Genomic DNA, 25573 nt, shown 5'->3' with positions numbered 1-25573 from the left:
TAATATCTTAATAAGGAAGGCCAACAAAGAAGAAGCTACAGAGGTAAGCAAGGACCAGATAAAAAGAAGAGGAGCAAGAAAAGCATCTGCTGTGGCTCACCATAGTGAGGCACTGCACGGTGCTGGAGTTAAGAGGCAAAACTCTACATACATAGACTTGGGCCCTACTTAATGCTTTCATAATAATTTATTTACTTATTTAGTTTTAATATCTTAATAAGGAAGGCCAACAAAGAAGAAAGCCACCACTGCATAATTTCTTGGGTCAATGTAGCACTTTTGGTAAAGCTAAAGTATTCATATCGTATAGGCTAAGCTACTATAACAAAGAGACCCTCAAAATACAATGGTTTAATTGAGATAAATCTGTATTTTTTTCTCACATAATGGTCTAAAGAGAAACAGAGAATCTAGGGCAGGTGGATAGTTCTGCTCTATAGAGTTACCCAAGGATCCATGGTGATGGGTGAGCTCTGCCATCTTTCAAACATGGCTTCCAACGTGGTTGCCCCAGATATTATTATTTCCTCATTTCCTAGTCAATGAGAATAGGGGAAGGGAGAAGGAGCATCCTACCAGCCCAAACTTAGACACATGAACAAAGCTGACTGCAAAATAAGCTAGGGAAAGTAGTCTCTAACCGTGCATCCACCTGCCCAAATAAAACTTGGAGGAATGTTCTATCATTAAAAGGATAAAAGGTAAGCAACCAATGGGTCAAAAAAGAAATCACAAGGGAAATTTAAAAATATATTGAGACAAGTGAAAATGAAAATATTATATACCAAAATTTATGACATGCAGTGAAAGCAGTCATAAGAGGAGAGTTTGTAGCTGTAAATGATATATATTACAAAAGAATGATCTCACATCAACAACCTAACTTTATAACTCAAAGAACTAGGAAAATAAGAACGAATTAAACACAAAGCTAACAAAAGGAAGGAAAAAAGAACAGAGATAAACAAAATAGAGAGTAGAAAATTTATAGAAAAAAGTCAGTGAAACTGGGTTAGTATTTTGAAAAAAATCAACAAATTTGATAAGCTCTTAGATGAACTAAGAAAAAAAGGTAAGACTCAAAAAACTAGAATTAGAAAGGAACTAGATGTTAGAAGCAATGTCATAGAAATAAAAGGGATTATAAGAATACAATGAACAATTGTATACCAACAGATTGGATAATGTAGAAGAAACATAAGAATTCCTAGAAACACACAACCTATCAAGACTGAATCATGAAGAAATACAAAATCTGAACAGACCCGTAACTAATAAGCAGATTGAATTAGTAATCTAAAACCTCCCAACAAAGAAAAGCCCAGGACCAGATGGCTTCACTGGAGAATTCTGCCAAACATTTGAAAAAGAATAACACCAATCCTCTCCAAACTCTTCCAAAAAAATTGAAGAGCAGTAAACACATCCAAACTTATTTTATGAAGCCAGCATTACCTTAATACCAAAGCCAGACAAAGATGCTGCAAGAAAACTACTGACCAGTATCCCTAAAAAATAATGATGTAAAAACTTCAACAAAATCCTAGCAAACAGAATTCAACAGCATACTAAAAGAATTATATAGGCAACCAAGTGAGATTTATTTCTGGAATACAAAGATAGCTCAACATGCAAAAATCAATCAATTTACATATTACTACTGTAGTTTATATTACATTAACAGAATAAAGGACAAAAACTACAGAATCAACTCAATCAATGCAGAAAAAGTATATGAAAAGACTAACACCCTTTTATGATGAAAATACTCAACAAATTAGAAATAAAAAGAAACTACTTCCACATAATTAAGACCATATATGAAAAACCCAAAGCTAATGTAATATTCAACGGTGAAAGATAAAGCATTTCCTCTAAGATCAGGAACAAAACAAGGATCTCAGCTTTTGCCAGTTCTTTTCAACACAGTATTGAAAGTCCAAGCCAGAGCAATTAGGCAAGAAAAAGAAATAAAAGGCATCCAAATTGGAAAGGAGGAAGTAAAACGATCTCTGATCACAGATGACAAATCTCATATGTAGATAAACCTAAAGATTCCACCAAAGAATCTGTTAGAATTAATGAACAATTTCAGCAAGATCATAGGATACAAAATCAATACAAGAAATCAGTTGCATTTCTATACACTTATAAGGAACAATTTGAAAAGGAAATTAGGGAAACAATTCCATTTACCATGGCATCAAAAAGAATAAAATATTTAAGAATAAGCTAACCAAGGAGGTGAAATAGTTGTACATTGAGAACTACAAAACATTGCTGAAAAAAATTAAAGAAATAGGCCAAGTTCAGTGGCTCACGCCTGTAATCCCAACACTTTGGGAGGCCAAGGCGGGTGGATCACTGGAGATCAGGATTTCAAGACCAGCCTAGCCAATAGGGTGAAAGCCTGTCTCTACTAAAAATACAAAACTTAGCCAGGCGTGGCGGTGGGCACCTGTTGTCCCAGCTACTCAGGAGGCTGAGGCAGGAGAATTGCTTAAACCTGGGAGACAGAGGTTACAGTGAGCCGAGATCATGCCATTGCATTCCAACTTGGGTGACAGAGCAAGACTCCATCTCAAATAAATAAATAAATGGAAAGACATTCTGTGTTCATGAATTGAAAAACTTAATAGTGTTAGGATGTCCGTGTTACCCAAAATGATCTACAGATTCAAAACAATCCCTACCAAAATCCCAATGGCATTTTTTGAAGAAATAGAAAAATCCATCCTAAAATTCCTATGGATTCTCAAGGGACCCTGAATAGTCAAAACACTTTTGAAAAAAATGAACAAAGTTGGAAGACTCATAGTTCCTTATTTAAAAACATATTACAAAACTGCAAGAATCAAAGCTATGTGGTACTGGCATAAAGACACACAAATAGACCAATGGGATAGAGTAGAGGTCCCAGAAACAAACCTTCACATGTATGGTCAAATGATCTTCAACAAGGAGCCTAAATCGCTCAGTGGGGAAAGGTGTCTTACATGGCAGGAACAGGAGCAAGAGAGAGTTGGGTGGGGTAGGGGGTGCAATACACTTTTAAACAGATAGATCTCTCAAGAACTCACTATTATTTGTATCACATACTGATACAAATACAAATAAGCTAACCAAGGAGGTGAAATAGTTGTACATTGAGAACTACAAAACATTGCTGAAAAAAATTAAAGAAATAGGCCAAGTCTCCCCAGTTTATTTACATACTTGGTCTTTTATTTGTATCAGTATGGACTCATGGATATTTTATTCTTTGGGTTATAATTCAATACTATTTTATTTACTTTCTTGCTCAAACTGTTGCAGCTTTGGCCACTGAGCTCTCTTTCATTAGGCTCCTGTGCTCCTTTGATGTATTCCCATCATTGTGGCCAAAAATAATTTTCAAAATATTAAAAACATAATGATGAAACTAATAGATATAGAATATGCATCTAAAGATTTATTTAATAAAGAAACCAGAAGGATGATAGAGTTCAAAGGAAAACACAAGAAACTGATGCATATACAGTTTCTAGGTGGAAAATATAATGCCGAAATAAGATTGCTAAATTAGAAACAATGCTGGTTAATGTCATGCACTGCATTAAACCTGTAACTTTTGGGATTAACATCTGTCATGAACAAAATCATTTGCATCTTTGAGTAAGCAGAGTAACTGCCCCCAAAAGATAGCCATGTCTTGGCCAGATGCAGTGGCTCATGCTTGTGCTTTGTGAGGCTGATGCAGGAGGATCACTGGGGCTAGGAGTTCAAGATCAGCCTGAGCAACAAAGAGAGACTCCATCTCTACAAAAAGTTTAAAAATTAGCCAGGTGTGGTGGTGCATGCCTGTAGTCCCAACTACTCAGGAGGCTGAGGCAGGAGGACTGCTTCAACCCAGGGGTTTGAGGCTGTGGTGAGCAATGATGGCATTACTGCACTCTAGTGTGGGCAACAGACCAAGACCCTATCTCTAAAATAATAATAGTAATAAAGATTTCCATGCCCTAATTCTGGAAACTGCAGATATATCATTTACATGACAAAAGAGGTTTTGTTGCAGATGTGATAAAGTTAAGGATCTTAATATGGGGATATTATTTAGATGAGCCCAAAGTAATAATAAGAATCCTAATAAGAGAAAGGAGGCAAGAGGGTCAAAGTCAAAAAGAGGTTGGAAGATGTTATACTGCAACTTTGAAAATTGAGAAAGGAGCCCAAAGTCAAGGAATATAGGCAGCTCCTAGAAGGTAGAAAACACAAAGGAACAGGATTTCCCCCTGCAACTTCCAGAAGGAATGCAACCCTGCCAACATCTTGATTTTAGCCCAGTGAAACCCGGCAAGGACTTCTGAGCTGCAGAGCTGTAATGCAATAAATTTGTGCTTGTATTAAACCATTCAACTTGTGGTAATTTGTCATGGCAGCAAGAGGAAACTAATACAATCTCTACCAGAGAGAAGTCATTGGATCTTACCAGTTTTCTATGAGTTAACATTTAACACTATAGAATTTAGTCTCTAAGCAATAATTAATCATCAAACAAAGTTATTATTCCCTAGAGAGCTGGAAAACTGCTCGGTGGGTGATGGAACAGAGCTCTAATAGTGTGTTTAACAGTCATCTTTTTGCTGTATTCCCACATTTTGGATAACCTTTCTTAACATGTCTTTGCTGTGCCCATATTTCTCTCAGAAGCATTCACATACTTCCATACCTCTCCTCCCTCTGGAGGGTAGCATTGTTACTGCACACTAACCCATTATTTGGGAGCCTTTGATAGCTTTCGCCTCTTTACACATGAGGCCTTTGAAAGGGCAATATCTTAAGGATGAGATTTAATGGTCAGGCAATTTACCTTGCCTTTGGAAGGATTCAGGTCATATCTCTGATACTAATGCTACTTTCTGTTAAACATTTCTTAAAAATCCATTGACACCAAAGTTTATACATTAACTGACATTGTTCCTGAAGCTTGAATCTGTAAATGCATATTTCTTGTTTTTTCAACAATATGCAATATGTATAATATACTCCCTTCATTCCACTTTTTCCTCTGTGATGGTTTGCCCAAATACCACCCAGTGTCAGATTGATTTGTTCAGTCCAACAACCTTGTGAAAAAAAGAGCACCAGTCACATAAATAGGCATCATAAAGATTAAGAAAGAATTGAACAGAGAAAAAAAAAATTTAAAAGTCATGTTAGGATCAGAGATATAACCCAAATCCTTCCAAAGGGAAGGAAAATTGCCTGACCATTAAGTCTGATCCTTAAGATATTGAACTTTCAATATCTTACGTATAATGAGTCCAAAACTATCAAAGGCCCCCAAATAATGGATTAATGGACAGTGACAATGCTACCCTCCAGGGACATGCTGTGAAAAGAACCGGGCTTCCTGACTTCAATCTTCTGCTTTCAAATCCACCCTGCATGCCCCACCCAGCCTCTTCTTCAGAAAGCACTTTAAGAGCTCACAACATTTTTGAGCCTCCTTACTGCCTTTAACTCAAGTGTGGAACCTCAAATGCCTCTGTTACCTATCTGGTTTCATTCCCGCTGCACATGTTTCAAGAAACCCCTGCTGGCCTAGTGCAGTGGTTTTCATACTTAAGTGTCCGTGAACATCACCCGGAGGATTTGCAAAAACAGCTTGCTAGGCTCCATCACAGAGTTTCTGATTCTGTAGAGAGCAAAACTCAAGAATCTGCATTTCTAATAAGTCCCCAAGAGATGCTGCTATTGCTGCTGGTTTAGACGTCAAACTTTGAAAACTACAGGAATCTGAGCTCTGGGCTACTCCTTTTTAAAAAAAAAACTCAGAATAGGCCGGACGCGGTGGCCCAAGCCTGTAATCCCAGCACTTTGGGAGGCCGAGGCGGGCGGATCACGAGGTCAGGAGATGGAGACCATCCTGGATAACACGGTGAAACCCCGTCTCTACTAAAAAATACAAAAAATTAGCCAGGCGCCGTGGTGGGCGCCTGTAGTCCCAGCTACTCGGGAGGCTGAGGCAGGAGAATGGCATGAACCCGGGAGGCGGAGCTTGCGGTGAGCCAAGATCGCGCCACTGCACTCCAGCCTGGGTGATAGAGTGAGACTCTGTCTCAAAGGAAAAAAAAAAAGAATAGGGAAAAGGCAAGATCATATAGGATTTGGCGCTAGAAATGACAGTATTCTATTTCTACTATCCTTTTCTTAAAGAACTCCATGGTCCACATGGTAGCAGAGAATATGACACCTGGTGTTATCTCCCCTTCCATCCCTTGGGCCACAGCTGGCTGGAGCAAAGATTGACCCCTGACCAAGTTAGACCAACCCCACATGTTTGGAACAAGGATTTTGAAGGTGTCAGAGTTAGCTGTGGGGAGCTATATAATGTTTAGGACTGAGCCCTGTGCAAGCCAAGGAAGGTGGGCTGGAGAGACAAGGAGGGAAACAAGATCAGCCCCCTGCAGATCTAGAGCAATTCCTGATAAGGTTCTGGTTCCTCTGAGACCTGGATGGACTCTTTGCAAAGAGTGCTGGTAGATTCTTCTGGGGGCAGTGGTTCTCAAATACGCATGTGCAGAGGCAACACCCAGGCAGCTTGTTTCTGTGTTGACATCTCAGATTCCCCTCTAAAGAATATGTTGAGAAGGTGTGGGCACGGCACAGGAATGGGGATGTTTAACAAGCACCCCAGTGATCTTGATGGAAGTCTGTGGGTTATATTCTGAGAAACACTATCCTCCATGTGTTTGTTTGTTTTTAACTTCAGCCCCTTTGAGTGGGTGTCTTGTTCTTAGAACCAAAAAGTACTAATTAAGGCAGTGCATATTACCAAGGTTTGGGAAGTAAAGGCAAGCCATTAGACAAAGCGATATGTGGGTCCTCAGGGATGAGTGAGAATTAGCCAGGTGGAATGTGAATATGCGTATGGCTAGGGAGGGCAGGGGAAAGGTAGGTTGTGCAAAGGACCTTGGTCAAGAGGGAGTCTGGTATATCTAAGGATCCAAAATTCAATACGAATAGAGCAGCAGTGTCTGTGTGTGTGTGGTGGGGGCTGGTAGGTGGGTAGAGAGAGAACACTGACCAACAATCAGGAATCCCCCTGTTGGAAAGCAGTCATCCTCTTACTTCTTCCCATGGGCAATACTCTATTCCTCCTCATGCCTCAGGGATCCTGCTGGCTTTTTGGCTGCTGTCTTCCATTTTCTCTACCTAGACCCTTTCCCTCTCTGGCTAGCTTCCCTAACATTTCTAGAATCAAAACCCTACATTTTAATTGTTTTATTTCCATAGGTTTTCAGGGGGAATAGTTGGTATTTGGTTACAGGAGTAAGTTATTTAGGCGTATTTGTGGGATTTTTGGTGCACCCATCACCCGAGCAGTGTACACTGAACCCAATTTGTAGTCTTTTATCCCTCACTCCCTCCCACTCTCCCCTGAGTTACCAAAGTCTACTGTATAATTCTTATGCCTTTGCATCCTCATAGCTTAGCTCCCACTTATGAGTGAGAACATACGATGTTTGGTTTTCCATACCTGAGTTACTTCACTTAGAATAATAGTCTCCAATTTTGTCCAGGTTGCTGAGAATGCCATTAATTCATTCCTTTCTATGGCTGAGTAGTATTCCATCATATATATATATATCTCACAGTTTCTTTATCCACTCATTGATTGATGGGCATTTGGGCTGGTTCCATATTTTTGCAATTGTGAATTGAAAACCCCACATCTTTAAAGAGTACTTCACGCTAAAGCCTACTGTAAAAGAGATTTGGGGTGTATACTAGATACCTCTTGGGCTGCGCCCTGCAACCTCTCTTCTGGGCTGCTCCCTGTCTCAGCTACACCACAGGTCTCTCTCTGTCCTGGGGCTTGGCATGGGATGGCTGCTGGTAGCCACTTAGTGTGAGGGAGCTAACACCCAAGAAGAAACCCTTGGCCCAAAGGGGACAAGAGCCCATGGAAAAATATTCTTTTTTTCTTCCTGGTGGGTAGAAAATTCTAAGGTGCACTTTACATAGCATCTCAGAGCATCCTCAGTGGGACTGAGGTCTGGTGGCCACTTTCCAATCCTTGCTCCTGCTCCTTGAGATTTCTTCCCAGAATAAACCATAGGCACCCAAGCTCTTAGACAAGCCGACATCAATAATGACCAAAGGGAAGGATTAAGGTCACCAGAATATTAGAAAGGCTTATCTATCTACTCTGGTCCACCTGAAAATGCATATGGGCTTGTTCAGGTCTCTAGTACTCTAAATTTTTCACTTTGTTCTAAATATTCCCATGAGAATAACCTTAGTTCTGTCTGGAGTGAGTTTGGATTTTATTCTGGGAATTAGCACTTCCAATCCTATCTGGATCGGATGGGGAGATTCTCTGTGTATAGCTTGATGGAGTCAGTACTGGTTTCTGTTCCTCTTACCTAATCCTCTCAGGGACAGTGAGGGGGGACCCCAGATGGTCCCCCACCCTGCATCAGGGCTGCTCTCCCTCCCACACAGCAGATGTGCACCCACTATGGGGGTCTGGCCGGGCCCTACGACTGAGGAAGGCACTTTGACTTCTGCCTCTGAGGAAATCTTCAGTGAGTCTCACAACAAAATTAACTTCTTGGCAGTCTCTTCTACTGGTCTTTGTGTTAGTTTCTCTGGCCCTCAGAAGTCCTGGCCTCTCTCCTCAGTCTGTATCTCTCTTTCTTAATTGGTTTTTCCCCAAGCTTGTTTTTCCTAGATCAAGCCACCATCATCGCTTGACTGAAGCATGGTTGCAGCTTCCTAGCTAACTTACTGATTGCATTAATCATTTCCTAACCTAGTAAATATCCCATGTGACTTTTATTTTAAAGTGTGAGTCAGATCATGCCCCTCTCTGCTTAAGAAACTCCATTAACTTCCCATTGTACTTAGAATAAAATACAAATGCTCAACCATGGCCTACAAGGCCATCTTTGATTTAATCATGCCTCACCACTCCCTCCCCTACTCACTATGTTCCAGCCACACAGGCCCATTCTCTAATTATAAAACCTACCAAGCATGTTCCTACCTCTACCTCTGGGGCTCTGCACTCACCATACCCTCTTCCTAGGACTAACCACCCCCCAGACATTCCCATGGCGGGGTCCTTCTCAGCTTTCTGGCTCAGCTGAAATGTCGTTCCAAAGACAGACTTTCCACAGTAGCTAATCCAAAGTAACATTCCCTCCCCAAGTTGCACCCTTTCACTCAATCACCTGTTTTTTATGGTCCTCATGGTCCCACACAATTCATGTTACATAGTAGACACTTAATGTTTCCTGAATGAATAAATCAATGAATGAACCCTCTAGCAAGTTGTGAAGGCCACACACATTTACGGGTGCTTTAACTACTTTGCTTTTTATTTTAAGACATGTTCTGACTCAGATTCTTTGGATACGGTAAGGCCTTAGGGTCAAAGACTGCTATTTTAGACGTCTATCCATATACTACTCAGTAAGTCATGCTAATATCCCCAAAACCACCTCTCATATCTCAGTGGGCTAGCACATCAAAGGTTGCTTTCTCATCATTTCCAGATCTGATGCAGGTCAGCTTGAGGGAGGAGAGGAATTCTGTCATAAAGTTTTTTTCTAGTGAGTCAGCCAAGCCTGGGGGTCTTAGAATCAGGCCCTAGATCTTCTCAATCCAGAAAGCAGATGAGGGCAAAAAATGTCAGGGAAGTAGTAAGTTATCATGGGCAAGCAGTTATTATGGGCAAGGGATAGACAAAACATTTAACACTTCTATCCACATTCCATTGGTCAGAACACAGCCTCCTCCTCCTCCATACTCCAGCAAGAGAGGCTGAGCAATGTAATCTGTGTGCCACCCAGGAAGCAAAGAAGTGGAGTTTGGTGAGTATTGGGCCATGTGATAGCCTATTCCATCAGGCTTTAGATGGCATTATTCGTCATCTGAAACTGGGGTCCGTCTTGCCAGTCAAGCGTGCATTTCCAAGCTAAAGCACCACTGGAGGCTGCTGCTGTTGGAAGGATGTAAGCATGCAATGGATGCAAAAATAGTCCCTTCTCTCGACCTCCTGCATCCCCATCTCCAGCCAATACCTCCCGTGACAGAACCTAATCAGAAGCCAGCTAATAAGGGAGCCTGGCAAATGTAGCTTACAGACTTTGACTCTGGATCACAGTCCAGTGCATAGCAAGGTGGGCCTGGAGATGAGAATCAATAGCTAAACAACCAGCAGAGCGTTGAGCTTATTAATTCAACAGAGATAATCAAGAGGCTTCAAACCCTAGGTTACTCCATAGGTTATTTTTCTAAGGCCTTTTCTAAAGATTCCTCCTCTGAGGGAATAATTTTCAGGAATCCATTCACATACTCAGAAAAGCAAAATACAGGAAAGTGCATTTAAAAGAAAATTTTCTGACCACCTGGAGAGGCCATATAATAACAAGTGAAAAAAAAAAACAATTAGAGAAAAATTAAGCACCAAAATATTCACTCCTATGTGCAATGGATAGAATGATCATATCGTATGATTATTCTGCTGGGATGCTGGACTCTATGCATTTGAAAAAGGATGAAGAAATTAATCCATCCTCATAAGAGGATGACAGAAGTGGCTAAGTAGTCCTTTAGCACAGGGCTTTAAGCCTTGAAAGCTATTGGAAAGCTCAATGTAAAATAAGGTTAAGGCCCATTCACACGCACAAAGCTGAAATGGCGGTGAAGTCTGGTGGTAGAGGAGGAGCTTAGGGCAGCACTCAGGTATTGGTGTGGGGTACCACACCAATAGAAGACCCACCCTCTTTTATTTTGACATCATGAGCCCATGCCGTCTGGTTTCAAAGCAGCAAATTGGTTGCTGAAGCTCATCTGGTTTCAAAGTAGCAAATTGGTTGCTGAAGCTCCAGTCATGGTATCTGTGTTCTAGACAGCAGAAAGAAGAAATGGAAAGGCAAAAGACTATGCCTCCCACCTGAGTCGGCTCCCAACAACAGCCCTTCCTGGAAGTGCCACAGAGCCAGATTTAATAGTGTGAGAGGATGGAAAATGTGATTTTAAACAGAGCATACTACCACCCTAACTAAGACTGGGGTTCTGTTACCAAGAATGGGAGAAATGGATGTCAGGCAGGCAACTAGCAGTTGGCCACAAACACTAAGGATGTGGCTTCCCAGGTGAGCCAGGAAAAAGTGCTAACAATGAAGACATTCGGTTCTCCCCTGAGCAGCTGGTTCCCTTACCTTCACTTGCCACCTTTACCACCCTACCCAGGGAGTCCCTCTGTGAGGGATCAGAAGGCACCAGCCAGCAGAGACTGTCCACTTGATCATCAGACACATCCTTTGTTCCAACTAACTGGATTGCATCCTTTACCTAAGATAAGCAAATGCTCACCACCATCGTTGGTATGTATAGGAAGGAACATATGCTCATTTACCATAGATGACCCCACCTTTCCAGAATATAGCAAAACCAATTCTAGGCCTCAGAGATAACAAATGTAAAGTTTCTAATCCTGCCTGACTTGGTCAGCAACAGCTCAGTATTATGAATAATTAATAATGATACAAATAACAGTAACAGCCATCTCTCATTGATTGTTGACCATGTGCCAATCACTGTGCTGAGCATCTTATCCTAGAGGCCCACTTGGGAGTATTAAATGTGGAAATGTATCAGTCTCAGAAGAGGTTTAGATTTGTTTTTTATTTAATGTCACCCAGTTGTTAAGGCACAGAGTCAGGATTTAATCCAAATCTTCCTGACTCCAACCTCCAATGATCTTTCAGTTAACTCCAAATTAACTGAGGCTATCATGTGTTGAGCCTTTGTATCAGTTAGAATGTAGATGCTTGGTTTTAATGAAGACCAAAGGAGAGTGGTTTAGATTAGTACTGATTCAAGTCCAAGTAGTAAACAGTCTGGCAGCAGTTGGGGGCTGGGTAGTACAGCTCTGCTCCACACAAAGGTGGGGGAACCCATACCCCTTCCATATTGATGCTCTGCCATCCTATGGTTGAAGATGGCTCTCCACATCTCCTTGTTCCAGCTCAAGGGAAGGAAGGAAGAACAAGTAGAAAGTGTTTCCTCTAAATGGGATTAACTCAGAAGTGACACATCCTCTCACAGTCCTTTAGGCAGAGCTTGGTCACATGGCCACACCAGTGACAAAGAAGTCTGGGAAATGTAGCCCCTAACTTGACAGCCACATGCTCAGACAAAACTAAAAGGTGGGTACTATTTCTAAAAGGAGGAGAGGAAATGGATTTTGGGGACAAAAAGCAGTCTCTGCCACACTTGTAGATTGCATCATAGGAAGGGAGACTGGACTCTTTGGTTCAGAGGAAGAGCTGGGCACTGCCCAACCAAGACCACACAAAATGGGGAACTCTGCTAATGGAGAGCAGGCAGAATGGAAGTAGGACAGCCCAAAACTGTAGCTGGGACACTGCTCGGTAATTATACACCAGAAGAAACAGTGACCATAAGAGCTGAAGGGAAAACAAGCTGTTATTGTTGTAAGAAAAATAAAACAAAACTTCTTGCTACTCATGCCACCCAAGTTATACATTTATCCTCCTGGCTCTTGACCATGATGGAGCTCACAGTCTTTTTTCAGACTCCCCTTTCTCAGAGCACATGGGGTGGGTAGATGTTGGTTTTTTGGACAGGGGGAGGAGGTGGGCTGGGTCTTTTTGATGAAATACCCACTCTGGCTCCTCCTTCTGGACCCAGATCCCAAGGTGGTAGATGTTTTGATGGTACCTCAGAGGGATGGAGCCACTGTTGAAAATCACTGCAGGAAAGAAGCCAAAGTGGTGGGCTGGGCAGGTCTGGCATTATCAGAAGTTCATAATCAACACATGCAAATCCATTTTATGTAGGCTTTGAGGATTCACAAAGGCCCAGGCTAAGCCCTCAAAAGTCTTCTTGCTGTTATTTGCACACTCACAGTAGATTCTTTATCAGTGGTAGCCTGAAGCCTACCACTGTACAAATTGTCTCTAATCTTTTTTTTCCTTTTCCTTTTGAGACCGAGCCTCATTCTTTCACCCAGTCTGGAGTGCAGTGGCACAATTATGACTCACTGCCGCCTCAACCTCCCTGGGCTCTGGTGATCCTCCCACGTCAGCCTCCTGAGTATCTGGGACTACAGATGTGTGCCACCATGCCTGGCTAAGTTTTTTGTTTTTTTTGTAGAGATGGGGTTTTGCCATGTTGCCCAGGCTAGTGTCAAACTTCTAGGCTCAAGCGATCTGCCTGCCTTGGCCTCTCAAAGTCCTGGGATTACAGGTGTGAGCCACCATGCCCGGTCTGTCTCTAATTCTTAAAACCACCATAGCAGGTGCTTTTGGCATCCCTCCCACTCCCTTGTCCTTACCATTTCAGAGCACAGTGGCTTGCTTCCAAATGCCAGCACCTGAATTTCTCTGCTGAGGACTTTCTTGTGCTGCTAGAGTCCTACTTTGCCAAGCACAGGATACAACATATGCACCTACAAATTATTATAACACTCCACCTCGCAGAAGTAGCCCTCAGTTAACTGCTCTCAGGAATTGGTGTATAAATACCTCGGCTCCCTCAGGTTTTCCCTCAGATGGGAAAATTCGGAGGTACATGCACTCCACTGGTTCCCAGAGCCTCCCCAGTGGGAACAAGCTCTAATAGCCTACGGTGGTAATTGAATTGATAACATACTTTTTCAGGGGCTGCCTTCCATTCCCTGTGTCATTTCCTGACTGCCCAACTGATGTTTCCAGGACTTCCTAAATAAACCACTTGTAGTCTATCTCAGGATCTGCTTCTGGGCAATCTTAAATAAGACACCCTGTGAAATAAGTTATGATCCCCATGAGGGTAACAGGCTGGCACCATAAAAAGTGCACTGGCTCTGGAGTCAGAATGACCCAGATTTGAATTTCAGTTTCATCCCTTACCAGCTGTGTGGGGCTGAGAAAACTGTTAGGCTCTGGTGTCTCCATTTTCTGGTCTGTTAAATGAAGCCAATTATACCCACCTTGCAGAACCGGACAGCTTTCAATAAAACAATTCCTCTGATTTCCCTAACACTGTCCCCAGAACATAACAGGCACTCAACAAGAGTTAGTTTTCTTCCCTCCTGTCTCCATTTTACAAATAAGGAAACTGAAACTCAGGAAGGCTTCCTGACCTGGACAAGGTTAAACAGTTGGTTAAGTGACAGATCTTGGATTCAAACACAAATATCCTCATTCCAAATCTACTTAAAACTTTTCCACTGCGCTTCCCATATCCACTTCAGGGCCTAAATTTCCTGACCTGATACACAAAATCATTTTAAACTTCAAATTCCCAGGTATTTCTTTCCTATTGTGCTCTGCAGATACCACATCTGGCTTCTGATCCTCAGAGATTCCCACATTCTGGTGCCATTCACACCCTTTGCTATTTGTGCCCTCCATCCTGGGGCATGGCTCGCTCTCTCTCCCACATTCAGCTGTTACACACACTTTTAATTTGGGGGTAAAGATTTTCACAAGTTCATCTCTGGGTAAAATATAACATCACTGAAAACGGATGAAAATGCAGGAAGGATTTTCTGGAAATCCAGAAAAGGAAAATAAAAGGATTACAGGTAACTCAGGGACAAAATAATGTACATTCGAATGCTTTACTCTTAGACAAAGGTGAGGAGTCCTTTCCTGGTTCCCCTTTGAAGAGAACACCCAGAACCCTTCCGGGGTGGAGCACAAATGTGCCAAGCACCTGCTGCTTCTTGGTGAGTGAGTGGAGGTCCCAAAAAGGAAGAAATACCCAATGTTTCCAAATTAACTCCCCCAACAAATAGTGCTGTTACCCAGCAGCCCAGCCAAAAGCCAAGCAGAGGCAAAGACAAAAAGGAAAACCAAAGTCATTCTGTTCAACTTACTCAGATTTTTGCAATTATAAATCTAGAAAGAAGCTATTTTTATTTCCCACTTTACATTTGGGCTAATTTTTAAAATACAATACTATTTGGAAATATGTTTATATTGCAGGAACATAATCTTTCAGGGGTTGAACTTTGAAAGGTCCTATGTGTGACCTCACCTACAGTACAGTGACCAACCTGTCGTGGTTTTAGTACTAAAAGTCCCTTGTCCCAGAAAATTTCTTAGTCCTAGGTAAACAGAAATGGTTGGTCACCCAATTAGAATACAAATTTGATTCTCAAGTCTGCTCTTTTAAAATATAAATCTCCTTAGGCAGGTCAAAACAATTCACCACTGGTAATTTAGAGTTCTGATAGCTTCTCACAAAATACCCCACAAAAATGGTCCCCAATTTAAAAATCCATGAGGATCTCCTATTAAAGGAATCACAAATGCAGACACTGATAGAGACAAGATTTCAATAAGTGAAGAAAGCAATTTGCATAAAATCTTCCCATCTACTCTTTACTTAAACAAGGAAATAGAATCTCATTCTTCCAGAAACCCACAGCCCATTTAGTCCATTACCTTCCCTCCTTTGATAGACATGGGGTGGACAAATATGTCTCTAACCCGAGAAAAACTGCTCAAGTGTGATTTTTAAAAAAGGGCAATTCTCATTAGGACTCAATGGCAAGGACTATGAGGACTATGGGTTTCCTTCCCTCTCTTTCTTTCTCTCTCTCTCTTTCTCTCTTCCTTCCTTCCTCCCTCCCTCTCCCTCCTTTCCTTCCTTCCTTCCTCTTTCCTTCTCTCTCTCTCTCTTTTTCTTTCCTTTTCCTTTCTCTCTCTCCCTCTTTTTTTTCTTTTTTTGAGACAGTCTCACTCTGTCACCCAGGCTGGAGTGCAGTGGTGCAGTCCTGGCTTACTGCAGCCTTGACTTTGTGGGCTCTGGTGATCCTCCTGCCTCAGCCTCCTAAGTAGCTGCATCTACAGGCCCATGCCACCATGCTTGATTAATTTTTTACATATTTTTTAGTAGAGATGGGGTTTTGTCATGTTGCTTAGGCTGCTCTCAAATTCTTGGGTTCAAGAAATCCACCTGCCTTGGCTTCCCAAAGTGCTGGGATTGTAGGAGCCACCACCCCCAGCCTATGGTTTTCTTAGTCTGGATTCCTCCAGAAGCCAACCCCAGATAAGGATTCAAGTGTAAGGTATTTATCTGAGAGGTCATCCCAGGAAACAATAGTAGGACAGTGCATAAGTGAGACCAGAAAGATAAGGCCACACACATACACAAAAAGGACTAGCCTATTACGTCACCTATCACCATGGGCGAGTGGAGCTTAACCCCATGAGGAAACTCTGGGGAAAGGTGTACAACATACACCCCTTAGTTTCACTGGATGGGTAAGGGAGCTGGAGTATCCACAGGCCAAACCCTGTTCATTGTTGGAGGGAATGGATATTAATTCCCCTGCATTTCCAGCCCACCACTTCCACAGCCAGAGAAAGTCCTCAGACAAACCAATGCAGGTGCTGGCAGCGGGAAGTGAAGCTGGCATGCACGACCACGGCCAGGGCAAAGATGTAGGGTTGGCCACCAGCAACACCAGCAGCATCTGCTACAGCAATCAACGCAGAACCCATGAGCCACCATAGCTCTGTGCTAGTCAGTTGCTGCCATGTGGGAATGCAGCCAGTGTTGCTAGAGCTTCTGAATTTTTAAAAGAAACCAGGGATCCAGATTGTTTTGTAGAATTTCCTGATTCATACTTGCTATTGATTGATTCAAACATTTTAAAAACAGTCTAGGGAATAACCAAGCATGTCTATAGGCAGAATGTAGCCTATGGGCCATCAGTTTGCATCCACTACTCTAGTTTAACCTCCTTATTTTACAGATAAGGAGACCAAGGCCCTAGAGGACAGTGACTTGACTCAGGGGATGCTGCAGATTACCACTTGTCTGGGTTCTGCAACCAGTTCCCTTAATTCCCAGGCCAGAGTTCTTCCTAACCCACTGTGCTGCCCACACTGCCCACTCTCTCCTCTCCACACCCATCCTCAAAGGGCAGGAGCCTTATCCCTGCCCTCCACTGCACTCAGAGCAAAGGAAGTTTCCCTTTCTTCCATCAAAGCACTAAATATTTTGTCTCACTAAAAATGTATTCCTTACTATTCTTAATTTCACAGAAGTTAGACAGTGCTTATTTTGTCCTGGGCACCCTTCTAAGTACTTTACAAATAATTACTTTCATTCTCAAAGCAACCCTATGAAGTAAGGATTATTATTTTCCCAGTCTTAAAGATGGACAACTGAAATGCAGAGAGGTTAAGATACTTTCCTGAGTTGAAGTAGTGATGGAATTAGGAGACAAATTTTGGCAGCTATCTCCAGAGCCACAGATTGACAACCACTACTCGACACTGACTCTCAATCACCTACCTATTTAGACTCTTATAATACCCTGATTGGACCTTTTTTTCTATGATAACAGGAATTGGCAAAGGACGGGCTCATGGGCCAACATCTACCCCCTGCTTGCTTTTGTAATAACCAGTATACCAGAATACAGTCACATCCATTAATTTATGTATCGTCTGCAGCCATTCTTGCCCTACAAAGGCAGAATTGAGGAGCTGCAATACAGCCATAGGGCCCACGAAGCCTATTTTATTTAGTGCTATAGCTTGGATAAGGGTTGTTTGTCCCCACCAAATCTTATGTTGAAATTTAATCCCTGATGTTGGAGGTGGGTCTTAATGGGTAGTGTTTATGTCACGGGGATGGATCCCTCATGACTAGATTAATGCCTTCACTCAAAGGTGAGTGAGTTCTCACTCTGTTAGTTTTCACAAGAGCTAGTTATTAAAGAGTCTGGCATGCCTCAACTGTCACCTCTTCCCTCCTCTCTCATGATGTAATCTCTGCACACACCAGCTCCCATTCCCTTCTACAATGAGTGGAAGCAGCCTGACCAGATGCAGCCCTATCTTGGACTTTCCAGCCATCAGAATCATGAGTCAAATAAAACTTTTTTTTTTTTTTTAAATAAATTACCCTGCCTCAGGTATACCTTTACAGCAACACAAAATGAACTAAGACATTTAGTATCTGGCCCTCCACAGAAAAGGTCTGCCAACTTCTGCATTACAGAATTGCCAAGCTTTCCTCTGACTGCAAGTTTCTTGATTATGCTGCTTAATCATAATGCAGAAAATCCTATAATCCCTCCCAAAGCCTTAGCATACACAGTGATGAATTCACAGGTTAGACTTCTAGAAACTGCAAATATGCAGATGTCTGGGAACCCAGAAATCAGCAAAAATACGCTCAGAACTCCACTTAAGGAAAAATGTAACAGTAAGTTCCACGAAATAGGCACAGACCTTAATCTTGGGCCCTTACCTAGGCAAAGGCTTTTAAAGCAACAGGACAGACAGAAATACTCAAAGAGGGGTAGAGAGGAGAAATAGAAGAAGTAGCTTTTACAACAACTGGCAATAGGCATCTTGCAGTTAGAGAGACATGGGTTCAAATCTCAACTCTACCACTTATGACTTATCTCTTAAACTTCAATTTTTACCTGTAAAGTAGGAGGAATAATAATGATCATTTCTTGGAGTAGGGTGGACAGTTTAGCCAAGATTAAAATGTATATGAATTCTTGGCATCCTACCTGGGATTTGGTAACTGGTCTATTATTAGTAATAAAGGTAACTCTAAAAGAACATGGATCTGTGACTATTTACACAGAGGCTCTCAATCCCACACAATTCAACTGTCAAATAATAACAGGATTACAGCACAGAACAAAAAGCAATCTTTATCATGATAACCCCAAGTCAGGAAAAGATGTAGCCACATTATATGCACCAAGCAAAAAAAAGTAAAGAAGCATGTGCCATGTTTTCATCAAAGAAAGTTTAAGTAAAAAATAATGTGTGTACAAAGAGGTAAGCTTCAATCACCTGGAAAATCAATTAAGTGAAACAAATTACTTATTCCTTGACAACACTATACAAATGAAACTGTACATGCAGTAGAAAAAATGTTTGCATTGTAGGCTCTGCAAGAAGACAAAGTTACATTTCCCACTCATCATTTAGTGAAAGCATCTATGGAATAGCATGAAGCCTTGCTGACAAACTGCCAATTTTTAAATACCCTTTATCAACATCATTTTCATAGATTTTCTCTGAGATCCAGAAAAGATCAAAGATCAGTTTCCAGGATGCTTTTCCAAGTGTAATCAAGTTCAGTGCTAGAAAGTACAATGAGAACCACTCATGATCTGAACTGTTTAAAGCAGCTGAATCATTGCAAAAACAATTTCTTCCTCTTAATGTGTTTGAATCAAACTTTTGACCTCTGGTAAACTGGATGCCCCATTCTTTCAGGCAGTAAAAGAGCAGCTAGACTGGGAACCTGGAGGTATATAAAACACTACACTACTTTTTTTTCCTCTTAAAAATACAAATTGAATTACTTTAACACAGTTGGAGCAAATGACCATGATATGTCCTCAATTTAAGTCTTACAGCCCAACTGGGATGGCGTTCTGTGTTCCCAGTCTAGGGGCACATGGTTTTCATTAGTTTGTCAGGATTCCGCATTTCAGTTTGCACATTTAAATAAATGCAATTAGTTCATTTGTGATGGCCCCACATACCCTTATCTTTTCTGATTTATTGAATAAGCCACACTCTCTTAATGTTTTGAGATTTGTCTAAATACTAAAAGGTTATTTGATATGACAAGTTACACCAAATACCACTTTTACTGCTTGGCAAATAATTATACTGAAACTATCCACTGATGCACCACTGCTTAGGAAGCCTTTTAAGTGCATCTATCTGACATTTTAAAAAAAATTAAAGTGAGACTAGTCCAGCCAACACAGACAAAGTGCAGGGTGCACACTTCTGGTTGTTCATAGCATAAAATGTTTAGAGGTGGAAGGACCTCAAGTGTCAATACCCATTTGACAAATCCAGAGAGCTAATGAGCATGTTTCTGGTCAGTCTGCTGCCAAGGTGGGATCAGAACTTGGCCTTCCTGGTTCTTGATTCAGTGCCAACTCCAGCTCCCCTCTCTCCCCAGCCCCTCCTTTATCTGGCAGAACTCGGGTTGAGTATTAAACTTGGATGAAGCGGGGCCAAAGCTGGCCGTGCATGCTTTGTGCCTGTCCCGCATTCTGGTCACATATGAGCCTTCTGCTCTTTTGCAAAGACTGAATTGATGGGATGGGCTCAGTCAGGTGCAACAAGGGAAGCCCGACAATAATCCTCAGCCACATCCATTGCTGGGTCCCCCACCGACGCTGTCGGCTGTTATAAGCACCAGCTGGAAGATGGATGCTGGTATTTCCAGAAAGACCTTTTGAATCAGGAGGGGCTGTGACAGGCCCCATGCTGTGGCAAGAGCATAATTATTTCCAATAACTGTCTGTCTAGGCTACTTAGTGATTTCCAAAGCCAAGCTCCTCCTCACTGTGACAACACATTCAGTGTTTATCTGGGGGAGTTTTGCACTTACTTCTTATGGAAGATCACAATGCCGAAAATTCCATTCTGGTAATAGTTTAGTCAGCAAGGCAGAAAGGAATGACATCTTTTATAAATAATGATTAAGAACAACCTATATGATAACTTTGGATGCTTGTTCAGGATCTGTTGTAGGGGGCAATAGTCTCATTTGGAACAATATGAACCATTAGAATCTTCTGTGAGGCAGGCTCTTGGGAGAAAAAGGCAAGCTCTTATGCTGAGACTGCCAAGGACAACAAAAAGCAGAGACTTTTGCAGCATGGTAGCAAAGAGCACAAACTCCATTCTGAGTTTGAATCCCAGGTGTGTCACTTACTAGCTGTGTAATTTTGGGCAAGTCACTCGCCCACTCCAAGCCTCAGTTTCCACCTCTGCAGAATGTGGGTTACTGTGGGTCATTGTGGAGATGGAATTAAATGCTGCTTGGAAAGTATTTGGCAAATGCCTGGCATCTGGCACTTATAGGGGCTCAATAAAAGGTAGCCATTATCATCAGACACCAGTTAGTGGGGCTTGTGCTTTGAAAAGGGGACTTATTCTGATCCGACATTCCATGCTGATTCTCTGTGTTAATCAGATTGTTGCTGAAAACTCCATTTGGGCCTTTTTTGAGGCTTCCCTGCTACTTCTGTCCTTCCTCCTACTTGTCAAATGCTCTGGAACTCTCCACTTGCTGCACAAATCTTTCAGGCCCGAGCGCAGTGCCATCCCATGCACCCCCTGCTACCATGCAGCAGCTCCAGACAGATCACTATACCTCTCATTGGGTGTCTGGATAGGGGAGTTCACCTTCCATGTTCATTCACATCTCCTTTCCCTGACATGATTACACTTCTGGGAGACAGGGATTTGCCTTATGTATCCTCTACAGCACTCAATACATGCCCAAGAGTCTTTCAGGTTCCCTGATCCCTTGCTACACAAAGTATGGTCCACAGACCAGCACCATTGGCATCACTTGGAGCTTGTTAGAAATGCAGTCTCAGGGCCCATCCCAGATCTGCCGAATCAGAACCTGATTCCCAAGTGGTTCGTGTACACCAAGTTCAGGAAACATCTCTCCAGTCCAGTATTTCCCAGACTTCAGTCATTCACATCTTCCCTTCATAGGTTTTGCCATTTTCCAGTACTATCTACACTATGTTTTACCTAATACATATTTTTACACTGACATGATTTCTTTCTCAGCCTCGTTCTGAGCAATACTATTCAATTTGTTAATAGTTTGTTCAGCAAGGCAGAAAGGAATATAATCTTTTGCAAGACATGAAGGTATAGGTCATTTTCTTTTCTGGTACACATTAAAATAAATAGCCAATAAGGAAAAATGTTTCTCTACCTATCATCTAAAATTAACTCATATACCACCAGGGATACACCTACCCACTTTAGCAAACACAGCTCTAGACTTTTTGTAGCTGAATTAGAAGACATCTAAGTCCAGTGCTCCTGAACTGTGTCTGTGGCCACTCAGCATGGTTATCCTATGGGGTGAATGCACTTGTCTTCAAGACAGAGATGGTTGTGGGAGGCTGAAAACCTAGGTTCTAGCCCTGCACCATCCCTTAATGACTTGTCATGTCATAGCCTCTCTTTGGGGCTTATTTTTATGGGTTATAATTATGAGATCAAAGGCTCTGGAGTCAGAATGACCTGGAGTTGAAACTAAAGCTCCATTACTTGTTCATTCATTGAATCTCAGTTTTCCTCATCTGTAAAATGAACAATAAGCGGACATAACACCCATCTCAGAGGATTTGTAAGAAGAAAGGAGACAACTGAAAAATGCCTAGCATAAAATGTGGCACATAGTTGGTGTTCAGCAAATAATATGAATTATTAATTTTTTCCTAGCCTCTACAAAGCACAAATAATAATGGCTAGAATGTTTTTAGTATTTACCCCACCGCAGTCACTACATGAAACACTTCTTTATGTTTTGTCACTTAATCCTCAAAATAACCTGATGAGGTAGGAATTCTTATAATCCCCACTTTATAGATGAAGAAATTGAGGCACAAAAAAGGTTAAGTCACTTGGTCAAAGCACACTTTTAGTAAGAAGCAAAGATAGATCTGAGTGTAGATCCTCTGAAGCTACAACCAGCATTCGCAACAATGACCTGTCCTGCCTTCTTATAAAACACTAGTCAACATGCACACTTTGCCAACTCAACAAATATTTTGTGTTTTTGGCCAAGTGGCAACCTCATAACTAGTTTCCTTGGCTGTATAGTGAGGGGTGTTAGGAGCCCCCACCTCATAGGGTGTGGTGAGCATTGAATGAGGGCACCCTCATGGACATCACAGAGCAATTCCCAGCATAAGTGAATTGATAACCACGTGTTGCCATTGTTACCCTTAGTTCTACTATTATTTGTTGAGCCTTTACATCTGCACAAGGTTTTGTGTGTATGTGTTGGGGGTGGGGGAAAGAAACAAAAGTCTTTATTATAAATAGCTTATGATGAAATAAATAGAGCAGTGGTTTGTTGAAGAATGAAAACTAGGGCAGAGGCTCGGTCTCTCTCCGCCCCTGCCTCCGGCCCTAGGATACAGCCCTCTGGCTAGACACTTCGGATGAGGAGACTGTAATGGGCAGTCCAGCCTATCCTGGGCCCTTGGGGGTCTCTGTCTTCCTGCACAGGTGTGCAGGCACCACCTTGGAGCCACTGTCCTTAGCAGGAGAAGCAGACTTGGCATTTGGCCCCTGCCCAGCCCCCTAGGCAGCTGCCCTTTAGGAGCCTTGGCCTTGGCCTGCCACCTTCTGGTTGAGGAAGCAGCACCATTCTTGACCTTGCTGACAGTGGGTTTTGAACTCTTACTCCCAGCTTTGGTTTTCTTGTGGTCCTCAGCATCTCCTTGGCTGCTCCTGCTGCCTTTGGCCTTTGCCTTCCTACTGAGCTTGCTGGCACTGGAAGGGGCCTGCGTGGCCTTGTCTGGCTTGGGGGTGCCTTCCTAGCCTCACCCGGCTGTGGCCTGGTGTCCTTGGCCATGCCGCCTTGCTTGTGGGCCTTCTCTGTGGCTGCACCTGGCTTGGGAGGAGCCTTCTGCACCTCTGCTGGCCTCTTGGCTGCCTTCTTCACCTTGCCCGCGTTGGGAGGATCCTCCTTGGCCTCACTTGGCTTCTTGCGGCCCTTCCCCTTGGCCTCTGCCACTCTCCTGGGGACCGTCGGGGGGCCATCTTTCTCGGCGGGATTTTCCTCTTGCGCTTGGGATCTAATTTGAAGCTGCAAGTGGCCCCCCTGGCTTTGGAGTTGAGGGGTCTGGCGAGGAGGCTGCGGCACATGCCAGTGGCCAGCGCCTGCTTCAGCAGGTACTTGAAGCGGTGGACGTCCAATGTTAGGTACTTGTGCAGGATGTAGAGCTTGATGGCCACCACCGACATGCCCCAGCGCTGCTCCCCAACCTGCAGGGCCTCTACCACCCTGTGGGGGGTGGGGGAGCTGGGAGGAGGGGAGGACCGTGAGGGAGTAGGAGGTGGCACCCTACCAGGAGGCTGCTGCAGCTCAGGTCTGGCTTTTCAGATTCAGGAGAATCTGGCTTTTCAGATTCAGGAGACCTGGATGATCCTGCTATGGAAGTCAGAAGGAGGGTGAGATGCCGCTGGTAACGCTCCCAGGAGGGGAGGCATCTGGAGTTTTACTTTTCAGTTATGGTAAGGACTTCCTCAGTTTAATTATTTTAATTTTTTATTTTTTGAGACAGAGTCTTGCTGCGTTGCTCAGGCTGGAGTGCAATGGCACTATCACGGCTCACTGCAGCCTCAACCTCCTGGGCTCAACTGATCCTTCCACCTCAGTCTTCTGAGTAGCTGGGATTACAGGAATGTGCCACCACAGCCAGGTAATTTTTAAAATTTGAAGTAGGGATGAGGTCTTCCTAGGTTGCCTAGTCTGGTCTTGAACTCCTGGGCTCAAGCAATCCTCCTGCTCCGGCCTCCCAAAATGTTGGGATTACAGTGCACCCCACCAGGAATTCTTTATCAGATAATTTAATCTATTAAATAGATGCCTACTCATGGCCCCCTAAAACAGTAGCCTTTATACATGGGGTGGCCATATAATTTATCATCCAAACTGGAGGCATAGACATTAACAAGGACTGACCCAGGCAAGCCAGCATGATCACCCTACTTCTAGGGCCCCTCTGCTGTGAGTGAACATTGTCCTCACAGCTGTACACACTAGGGCCCCCTTTCCCATTGGAGAACTGTACATAAAGTGACAGAGGACAATTAAAAGCAGCACATCTCTAAGGACAAAGTAACACAGACCCAAATAAAGACCTCAAGGCTGAAGAGCTGCAGAATAGAGCACTCATTTGCCCTGGGCTTTAAGGAGGTGTATTCTTCAAATACTTTGCTCTAAGACACTACTTAAATAACTGCTTTCATTAGATTAGCACAGCAAATTGATTCAAATAAATGTCTTCCAAGATTTGCACATAAATGAAAACAGGATCACAATCACCCCCTTGTAAGAGATTTTGGGATGGCTGTGGGTTTTTAATCAATATATCTGCCTTTTTCTTCTCAGTGTCATTGGAAAATAAAGTAACTACTACCAATTTGACTTGTTCTGCATCTTGATCTCATAAGTCCTGATATTGACCATGTTAAAAGTGACAGCTCAAGTTTTCCTTACACACATGAAGAATCATATTGATAACCTATTTGCCTGAATACAATTCAGCTCATTTTCCATTATTTGGGGCATCAAAAAGAAGAGGAATCAGCCTGTGTGCATTAGGCACTTGTACCCTGTGGTGAATATTTATTCCAGACTTTCTTAGCCTTAATTTCCCCCTTTTTCCACAACTGTATTCACGTGGCAGTCCAGCCCGCTGATGTCCTCCATCTATATGGTCTGGGTAGGACTCCACTGCTGGGGCAAAGCCCTCAACCTCTGCAGAAGCTACTTAACACAGATTTCCTCCAGCCGTGCTAATTGGGCGAATCAGAGCTCATTTTGAAACTTTTTGTTCAACAAAGGGGAGTTTTTTGGTTGCTGGACTTGAACTTGAAACTGCGTAAACCACCAAGTGCTATACAGTCATCTTGTCACCCAAGAAGGACCCCAATATGCAGAGGAAAGAAGAAAAAGGCAGACCTGAGGAATGAAAAGAAACCAGATCCTGAAGTCACTGTTTAGC

The 25573-nt window shown here is 42.7% G+C and overlaps 2 pseudogenes; both read right to left on the bottom strand.

Annotated features, from left to right (window-relative positions):
* Positions 1–21128, bottom strand: part of LOC105515456 — a 54844-nt pseudogene extending 33716 nt beyond the window's left edge.
* Positions 21129–22967: 1839 nt separating this feature from the next.
* Positions 22968–24441, bottom strand: LOC105515455 (annotated as a pseudogene).
* Between the last annotated feature and the right edge of the window lie 1132 nt (positions 24442–25573).

The sequence above is a fragment of the Colobus angolensis genome, unplaced genomic scaffold (assembly GCF_000951035.1).
Source record: "Colobus angolensis palliatus isolate OR3802 unplaced genomic scaffold, Cang.pa_1.0 Scaffold26, whole genome shotgun sequence".
Lineage (NCBI taxonomy): Eukaryota > Metazoa > Chordata > Mammalia > Primates > Cercopithecidae > Colobus > Colobus angolensis.
The sequence above is the reverse complement of the archived record's forward strand: the minus strand, read 5'-3'. Positions and strand labels throughout refer to the sequence as shown.